Source organism: Delphinapterus leucas, chromosome 1 (assembly GCF_059928025.1).
Source record: "Delphinapterus leucas isolate spDelLeu-1000000601 "Yukka" chromosome 1, BTC_Dleu_Yukka2, whole genome shotgun sequence".
Lineage (NCBI taxonomy): Eukaryota > Metazoa > Chordata > Mammalia > Artiodactyla > Monodontidae > Delphinapterus > Delphinapterus leucas.
The window spans coordinates 124,874,458-124,884,838 of record NC_143129.1 but is presented as its reverse complement, the minus strand read 5'-3'; positions in this window follow the sequence as shown (position 1 = coordinate 124,884,838).

The window sequence follows — 10,381 nt, the reverse complement described above, 5'->3', positions numbered from 1 at the left end:
TTAATTCTACTATATATAATACCACTTGTTTATACTCCAGAAAAATTGAAATTCTATTACTCATAGGGAATGTTCATTTAGTCACTTTGGTTCTGGAGCCAGATTGCCTGTGTTCATAAGTCAGTTCTTCCACTTCATTGCTTAGATTTAACATCCTAACATCTCTGGTCCCAGCTTCCTGATCTAAAAAAATGAGAAGAGAACATCCCTGGTGGCACAGTGGTTAAGAATCCACCTGCCAGTGCAGGGGACATGGGTTCAAGCCCTGGTCCAGGAAGATCCCACATCATGGAGCAACTAAGCCAGTGCGCCACAACTACTGAGCCTGGGCTCTAGAGCCCACGAGCCAAAACTACTGAAGCCCTCATGCCTAGAGCCCGTGCTCTGCAACAAGAGAAGCCACCGCAATGAGAAGCCTGTGCACCACAACAAAGAGTAGCCCCCGCTCACTGCAACTAGAGAAAGCCCACACGCAGCAATGAAGACTCAACGCAGCCAAAAATTAAATAAGTAAATAAATAAATAAATGAGAAGAAGAAGAATAATGACCTTGCAAGATTGTTGTGAGGCAAGTGAATTAATGCCAGCAAAATACTTAGAACACTACCTGGGAAAAAACAAGTTCTCATTATTCTTATTGTTTTCTAGTGGCGGTAGTTGTGTTTAATAACTTTCATGCCAAAGACAAAAGTTTCTTATTTGTTTATTCTAGTACACTAAGTTCCTAAAAAAGACACACACCCTTCTCTATCTTTAAATCCCTAGCACTGTGCTTGGCACATAGTAATCACTCAGCAAATGTTTGTTAAATGCAATGTATAAATAATATGAATATTAAGAATACAGGCTTTGTGAGGCAGGAGGTAGATGAGCCCCCCCTCAGAGTAAGCAACTGGAGATTCGTTCCCTGTGGACCGATATTCCAAGACAAGAATAGCAGGACAATTGAGAGAGGAGGCTGGGTCCTGGCCAGATAGAAGATAAGAGACCACATATTAGTCATTCTCAAAGTCAAGGAGACCTTCCCAACTAACAGCTCCTTGGAGGTCAAAAAGGGAGGGGGCGCCACCCCATAGTAAGTGATGCCAACTACCCTTAGGCCTCTTCGGTGGAATCCGTCTTGGCTGAGAGATGCATGTGCACACACAGGAGGATCCTGAGATAAACCAAATACAGACTCTGAACCAGGCAAATCAAAATGACTGGCCAAAGGAAACCTGGAAGAAATGCCTCATATAAGTGATTTAAACTACCATGAGGGCACGACTCTCTCTCTGAGTTCCCCTGTGTGTCTAGCCACACATACTCTACTTTTTTTTTTCTCCTAATAAACACTTCACTTGTTTCACTACTTTGCGTCTTTGTGGGAATTCTTTTCTGCAAAGCCGAAGGGCCAGGGCCTTGTCACTGACCACTGGTCTGGTGGCTAGGATTTGGTGCTCTCACTGCCACGACCCAACCTCAATCTCTGGCCAGGAACCGAAATCCTGCTTCAAGCTGCTGCAGGCCGAGGCCACTCAAGATCATTTGGACTCAGACTACTTGAGTTCAAATTCTAGCTCTGCCAGTTGAGACTGAACTTACTGTACTATTATCACATACACAAAATGATGGTGATTACAGCTCCTTCTTCATAAGACGGTTGCAAGAATTAAATTATTGTATTCATGGAAAACACATTAAGCTCTGACACACTGTAAATAATCCATAAATGTTAGATAATCCTATTTGTAAAGGTTTCCCAAAGTAATGTGCACAAAGAATGTCACCTGTCATTTCAGTAACCAAAGAATGTTGCAGTCATAAAGCTGTCAGGCACTGCAGCCCTCCTGGTGCACCCTGAGGAGATTCAGGATGGAAAAACACCATATTGGTCCTAGAAAGTTAATGTGCATATCAAAGGAATCATTTCAATAAGCCCAGACTCTTTCATCTTCCCATACATAGAAAAGCACAAAAGTCATTAACCTGAGATGTCTGGGTTTTTTTTTCTGTAATTATCAGTAATCTTTTGATATTCAACTACCTGTTGTTGTTGTTTTTTAAGATGTTGGGGGGTAGGAGTTTATTTATTTATTTTTGCTGTGTTGCGTCTTCGTTTCTGTGTGAGGGCTTTCTCTAGTTGTGGCAAGCGGGGGCCACTCTTCATCGTGGTGCGCGGGCCTCTCACTATTGTGGCCTCTCTTGTTGCGGAGCACAGGCTCCAGATGCACAGGCTCAGTAGCTGTGGCTCACGGGCCTAGTTGCTCCGCAGCATCTGGGATCCTCCCAGACCAGGGCTCGAACCCGTGTCCCCTGCATTAGCAGGCAGATTCTCAACCACTGCACCACCAGGGAAGCCCATTTTTTAATTTATTTCTTATCTGATCTTTATGACTTCTTTCCTTCTGCTAACTTTGAGGTTTTTTTGTTCTTCTTTCTCTAATTGCTTTAGGTGTAAGGTTAGGTTGTTTATTTGAGATTTTTCTTCTTTCTTGAGGTAGGATTGTATTGCTGTAAAACTCCCTCTTAGAACTGCTTTTGCTGCATCCCATAGGTTTTGGGTCATTGTGTTTTCATTGTCATTTGTTTCTTGGTACTTTTTAATTTCTTCTTTGATTTCTTCAGTGATCTCTTGGTTATTTTGTAGCGTATTGTTTAGCCTCCATGTGTTTGTATTTTTTACAGTTTTTTTTTCCTGTAATTGACATCTAGTATTATAGTGTTGTGGTCGGAAAAGATGCTTGATACAATTTCAGTTTTCTTAAATTTACCAAGGCTTGATTTGTGACCCAAGATATGGTCTATCCTGGAGAATGTTCCATGAGCACTTGAGAGTAAGTGTATTCTGTTGGTTTTGGATGGAATGTCCTATAAATATCAATTAGCAGACAGATTCTCAACCACTGCACCACCAGGGAAGCCCACCTGTTGTTTTTTTGTTTTTTGTGCAAAAACTCCTGTATATCCTGGCTCTTCCTTTACCTCTTCGAAACAGTTCCTCAGAGCTGTGAGGCTGTTTCCGGGCTATAATCTTCAGTAATGCCCTGAATAAAACATAATCCTCAATGTTAGGTTGTGCTTTTTTTTTTTAGTCGACAGTTTTGTTCATAAAGTAATATAAGCAGACACATAAGAGCATTTGACAGACCTGAGTATGAATTCTGATTCATTAGAAATATGGTCTTGAACACATTACTTAGCTTCTAAGCCCTATGTCCTGATCTAGAATTCAGATAGTACCTCCTTTCCTAGGTTGGTTGTAAGGATTAAATGAAATGGAGTGGGTAAAATGACTTACACTGTGCCTGAGGCATTGTAATCATATAATAAATGGCTTGCTTTATTTTGCTGATATAATTCTTCTTTCTATTATTAATATCTTTGACACTAAGGAATTTAAAATTTAGATAAGAAACTAAGAAATATGTATATATAAATAACTATATGCAAAGTAAATGTAGTAGAAATTAAAAGTTAACAAATGTGAAAGCAAGCAGGGGCCTCCAGAGCCCTCCTGGGTACAAAAGCCCTTCCTTGTCCCCTGTTTCTTATTTGTAGAAAAAGTCTTCAACCTCCTAGACCTTTCCTGAATTCCAAAAGGCAGATTCAAATAATTACTAATCAAGGAAGGGAGGGGATGCAGAAACAAAGAAAAAGCAGTCAAGAAAGGATAGTGCAGCAGTAAAGCAGAGTCCTAGTTACTACTCAAGGGAGATACACAACAATGTATCTTTGAGTTCTTCTATAGGAACTAAGACCCCACACAGGTGGAAGCTGGTAACTTCAGGCTGAGCACAAGATTCCTGGAAGACCACCTTGTTATCTCACCACCAACCAACCATCTGGGAGTTCAAGTCTTCTGAGCATGAGTTGTATTGTACTCCTTGCTGGGCCCTTCAGTAACACCGTACTTTCCTTCACCACAACCCAGTGTCAGTAAGTTGGCTTTTCTGATTGGCAGGCGAGCAGACCGAAGTTTGGTTTGGTAACAAATGCTTTGATGATTTGAGTAGAAGAGATCAATGTGGGCTACAGCAATAACATTTCCTGAAAGAGATTGTAGGGGAGCAGAATTTGCCACCCTAAAATATGTCTCTTTGGCATATTAATTGTTTTAAGCTGGTTATTTTCTGAGTAACAGCAGACAGGGGAAGGAACCTGAAAACCAAGTAGGAGTTGCCTTTTTGTAAGAAACATTTACATTTGTAAAAGAAATCTCCATTTGTAAGGGTATCTCCCTCCCAGTACCTGTAAGAGGAGGATGACCAAATCTCTAGAAACTTGTATCAATGGAGAAGGCAAGGATGTAATTCTGCATCACAATCATCCTTGTTTACTGTGCTTTCCCTGGTAATCTACCATAACTGACTCTCCCCTCACTCAGCATCCTCTTTTGTCTTGTGCTGAGGATGGTATTTAAGGTAAGGACATCAGCCATTTTGGAGAGTGCATTAGTTTTCTGGGTCTCTCTCATGTATACTTTTTAAAAAATTTTTATTTATTTATTTTTGGCTGAGTTGGGTCTTCATTGCTGCATGCGGGCTTTCTCTAGTTGCGGCGAGAGGGAGCTACTCTTCGTTGCAGTGCATGAGCTTCTCATTGCGGTAGCTTCTCTTGTTGTGGAGCACGGGCTCTAGGCATGCGAGCTTCAGTAGTTGTGGCACGTGGGCTCAGTAGTTGTGGTACATGGGCTCTAGAGCGCAGGCTCAGTAGTTGTGGTGCATGGGCTTAGTAGCTCTGTGGCATGTGGGATCTTCCCAGACCAGGGCTCAAACCTGTGTTGAGGTTTGAGCATTGGCAGGTGGATTCTTAACCACTGTGCCACCAGGGAAGTCATCATGTATACATGTTATTAAGCTTCATTTGATTTTCTCCTGTTAATCTGCCTCATGTGAATTTGGTTCTTAGACTAGTCAGAAGAACCTAAAAGCATAGAGGAAAATTTCTTCCTCCCTAAGAAAATAAAATTTCCATAAGGAAAAAATAGGAAATAGGTGGATACTCCAGGCAAAAATTACCACACAAGGAAAGGTGAACAAAAGCACAAGAGCAGTAAACACAAGGCTTATTAAAGCAGTAGAGAGAGGCACAATTGGTCGTGTCACCCGAAAACTGGGTTTGCCTCTTGGTGGGTGTTGAGCCAAAGACACAACCTAGCCAAAGATCAGGAGAAGGAAGGGTTTATTACTTGTGAAACCTAGCAGGACCCTGTGGGGCTCCTGGGCACAGAAGTCTTTCTGTGTGTCCCCCATTTCTTGTTTGTAGGGAATAGAGCCCAGCCTCCATGACCTTCCTTGAGTTCCAAAGGGCAGATTTGAACAGTTGCTAATTGGGGAAGGGAGGGGATACAAAGACAAGGGAGAAGCAGTCAAGAAACAATAGTGCAGGCTTCCCTGGTGGCACAGTGGTTAAGAATCCACCTGCCAATGCAGGGGACATGGGTTCGAGCCCTGGTCTGGGAAGATCCCACGTGCCACGGAGCAACTAAGCCTGTGCACCACAACTACTGAGCCTGCACTCTAGAGCCCATGAGCCACAGCTACTGAGCCTGCGTGCCACAACTACTGAGCATGTGACCCTAGAGCCTGTGCTCCGCAACAAGAGAAGTCACTGCAATGAGAAGCCTGAGCACCACAACGAAGAGTAGCCCCTGCTCGCCGCAACTAGAGAAAGACTGCACGCAGCAACGAAGACCCAATGTAGCCAAAAATAAAAAAACAAATACATTAATTTTTTTTTAATTAAGAAGAAAAAGAGAAACAATAGTGCAGCCTTGGGGCAGGGTCCTGGTTCTGATCTAGGGTGGCCTTGGCCTGCAGTGGCTTGAAGCAGGATTTCAGTTCCCAGCTAGAGATTGAGGTTGGGTCATGGCAGTGAGAGCACCAAATCCTAGCCACTAGACCAGTGGTCAGTGACAAGGCTCTGGCCCTTCAGCTTTGCAGAAAAGAATTCCCACAAAGACGGAAAGTAGTGAAACAAGTGAAGTGTTTATTAGGAGGAAAAAGAGTACAGTATGTGTGGCTAGACACACAGGTGAACTCAGAGACAGAGTTACTCCCTCATAGTAGTTTAAATCACTTATATGGGGCATTTCTTCCGGGTTTCCTTTGGCCAGTCATTTTGATTTGACTGGTTCAGAGTCTGTATTTGGTATATCTCAGGATCCTCCCGTGTGTGTGCACATATCTCAGCCAAGATGGATTCCACCAAAGAGGCCTATGGCTAGCTTGGCATCACTCCCCTTTTGACTTCCAAGGAGCTTTCTAGTTGGGAAGGTCTCCTTGACTTTGAGAATGAGAAATATGTGGTCTCTTATACTCTATCTGGGCAGGGCCCAGCCTCCTCTCTCAATTGTCCTGCTATTCTCATCTTGGAGTATCTGTCCACAGGGAATGAATTTCTAATTGCTTACCCTGTGGGGGCCCATCTACCTCCTGCTTTAGTTCCACCTGAAGGGATACACATAACTATATCTTTAAGCTCTTCTGCAGAACTAAAACCCACACCAAATGGAAGATGTTAGCGTTCTTCATTCCAGAGAAGGTCACAGTTTGATAACCTCGAGAAACTCATGAGGAGACCACTTGAGGCAAGATTAAAGGGACCAGAGAAGCTCATTAGGAGACCACCTGAAGCCAGATTAAAGGAATGCAGGCCCTGCACACACCCTGATCCTTATCAGCAACTCTGCCCTTGAACCATTGCTATAAAACCCCTCACCATATCCTCCCTGGTTGGGACACACAGTTTTGAGAGTCATGAGCCTGCTGTGTCCCGCTTTGCCTGGCAAAGAAATAAAGCTATTCTTTTTCTACTTTACCCAAAACTCTGTCTCTGAGATTCAATTCAGCACTGGTGCACACTGCCCGAGTTGTCAGCATCACTTGCAACAAGTAAGGAGAACACCAGGGATAGTTCCCAAAGCCGGGTCTCCAGGAACAGCAAAACTGGGGAAGTTTTAAGCTAAGGGTGCATGTGAAGGAGCTTAAGCAAAGGAGAATTCAGCATAAAATTGGGGCAAATGTTGGCAGGCTCTAGTGAACTGAAGTCACGAGGGTGAGCCAAGGTCAACATCATCTTTTCTTAGTCACTAGTTAGTCTGGTGGTTGAGTGCTCAAGGGGGTTTGGATTCTGCAAAATCCAAAATCCAGTTTTTGCTACATTGTGTATGATGTTATTGCTGTATGATAGTGTGTGGACCAAGCACATGTATAATTTCTAGTGTTATACATGATGCCGAATCTGGCCTCTGTACCCCAACACGGAATTAAATCTCAAAGACAGAGTTTTGGGTGAAGTATAAAAGAACAGCTTTATTGCTTTGCCAGGCAAAGGGGCCACAGAGGGCTAATGCCCTCAAAACTGTATGTCCTAACCCAGGGAACCCTGTAAGGAGTCTTATAGTCCGGGGGGGGGGGGGTGGGTGTTGCTGATAAGGATCAGTGTGTGTGCAGGGCCTGCATTCCTTCAATCTAGAGATCTTCTGGTGTCAGGTGGTCCCATGATCTGTGGTTCTTGAGGTTATTGAACTGTGACCTTCTTTCTGGATCACCTTCCATTTGGTGGGGGTTTTAGTTCTGCAGAAGAGCTCAAAGATATTATGTATAACTCTCAAGGAGGAACCAGGACCCTGCCCCAAGGCCGCACTATTGCTTCTTGACTGTTCCTCCCTTGTTTCCACATCCCCTTCCTTCCCTGACTAGTAACTGTTTGAACCTGCCCTTTGGAACTCAGAGAAGGGGACACAGAAAAGCTCTTGAGCCCAGGAGCCCCATAGGGTTCTGCTCGGTTTCATATATAAATATATCACCAATTGTGATGGTTAATTTTATGTATCAACTTGACTGGGCCATGGATCAAACTTTTGGTGAAATATTATTCTGGTTATGTCTGTGAGGGTTTCTAGATAAGATTAACATTTGAATTGGTAAATTAAGTAAAACAGATTGCCCTCCTGAATGTGGGCTTTATCCAACCCACTAAAGACCTGACTAGATCATAAAGGTTGAATAAAATTCCTTCTACCTGACTGTTTAAGCTGGGACATTGGCCTCAGACTTAGATTGGAATTTACACCATCAACTCTTCTGGTTCTCAGGGCTTTCAACTCGGTCTGGAACTATACCATCAGCTCTCCTGGGTCTCCAGCTTGCGAACTGCAGATCTTGGTACTTAACAGCCTCCATAATCAAATGAGCCAATTCCTTATACAATTCCTTAGAGTGAATCAGTCTCTCTCCCTCTCTCCATATTTATGATATATATATATATAATATATATATATAAATATATATAGACTACCCATTTAGTCAGTATCAATGGATTGATTTGGTTCAATAAGTTTTTTCTAGGTGTCAACATAACACCATAATGTGTCTATCTGATTATATTATGCATACAGCACAAGTTATAGTGATACCTAAATGAATCATAATTGGTAAATAAATTGAAATACTTATAATTTTGAAATTATACTGTAATTATGTTACTTTATAATTTAAAAACATAAGAATGGACACATTTTAAATTTTGTTTGAAGGCATAATACAATGTAGAATCAAATAGAGATAAAGAAACCAGTAATATTACTGGAATGGTAAAGAAAAAACAGACTGGAAGAAGGTATATTGCAAATATCACCATAACTGGTAATTGAAATTTGCTGCAGCAGAGCAAAATTTAAAAGCTGTTCTTTGTGTAAGAAAATCTATAAATAATAAAGTAGACCATTTTAGGGCATAATTTCAGTAATTACATAAAGAATTTGGAAAAAAAATTCCCTCTCAAGAAAAAAAATCTATGAAATCAACCACTTAGAATCAAGTGTCCAACAAATATGGTTTTAAAGATTTATAACAGGATCTGAGCTTATAACTTTGGTTGGTCATAAATTAGCTTGGATTTTTGCTCATACACAAATAAAATTATGTGGAGAGATGATAAAAGATTAATTATTTTAGTCATGGAAATTGGGAATTTTTGAGAAAAAGACTAAAAATGAAATGTCAGAAAAAGTAAAAGATCTACAATTAAGCCACCAAACAATTGTTTCCAGAATGCAAGACCTTTCAAACAATATCAGATACCATAGATTCAAATGTTTAAAAATTGCAAACACTTTTCCTTGGCTTTAGATTAGATATGCAATATGAGACAGTTACAACTGGAAATCCACATGCAAAAGAATGAAGTTGGACTATTTCACACTGTACACAAAAATTAACTCAAAATGGGTCATAGACCTAGATGTAAGAAGTGAAACTATAAAACCCTTAGAAGAAAACATTAAACTTTCATGACCTTGGGTTAGGCAAAACCTTCTTAGATATAACAAAAACACAAGTGACAAAAGAAAAACAGAGAAGTTGGACTTCACCAAAATTAAAAACATTTTTATTCAAAAGACACCCATCTGGGCTTCCCTGGTGGTGCAGTGGTTGAGAGTCCGCCTGCCGATGCAGGGTACATGGGTTCGTGCCCCGGTCTGGGAGGATCTCACATGCTGCAGAGCGGCTGGGCCCGTGAGCCATGGCCACTGAGCCTGCACATCCAGAGCCTGTGCTCTGCCGCGGGAGAGGCCACAACAGTGAGAGGCCCACGTAACGCAAAAAAAAAAAAAAAAAAGACACCCATCCAAAAAGAGGAAAAATAGCCCACAGAATGGGAGAAAATATTTGTAAATAATATATCTAACGTGGGATTTATATATAAATTCTTTCAAATCAATAATAAAAAGATAACCAAATTTTAAACTGAGCAAAGGATTTGAGTTGCCATTTCTCCAAAGAAGATATACAAATGATCAGTAAGCACATGAACAGGTGCTGGATAACCTTAGACACCAGGGAAATGCAAATCAAAACCACAGTGAAATGCCATTTCACATCCCCTAGAATGGCTGTAATCAAAAGGACAGATAATAAATGTTGAAGATGATATAAAGAAATTGGAACCTTCATACGTTGCTGGTGGAAATGTAAAATGATGCAGCTTCTTTGGACAACAGTTTGACAGCTCCTCAGATGCTAAACATAGAGTTACCATATGATCCAACGATTCCACTCCTAGTTATATACCCAAGAGAAATAAACACATACATCCACATGTACATAAATGTGTACATAAATGTTCATAGCAGCATTATTCCTAATAGCCAAAAAAGTGGAAAAAACCGAAATGTCCATCAACTGATGAATGCATAAGTAAAATGTGATATACAACCACACAATGGAATATTATTCAGCCATAAAGAACAATGAAGTACTGACACATGCAACGTGGGTAAACCTTGAAAACATGATGCTAAGTGAAAGAAACCAGTCACAAAAGACCACGTATTCCCTGATTCCATTTATATGAAATCTCTAGATTAGGGAAATCTTTGGAAACAGAAAGTAAA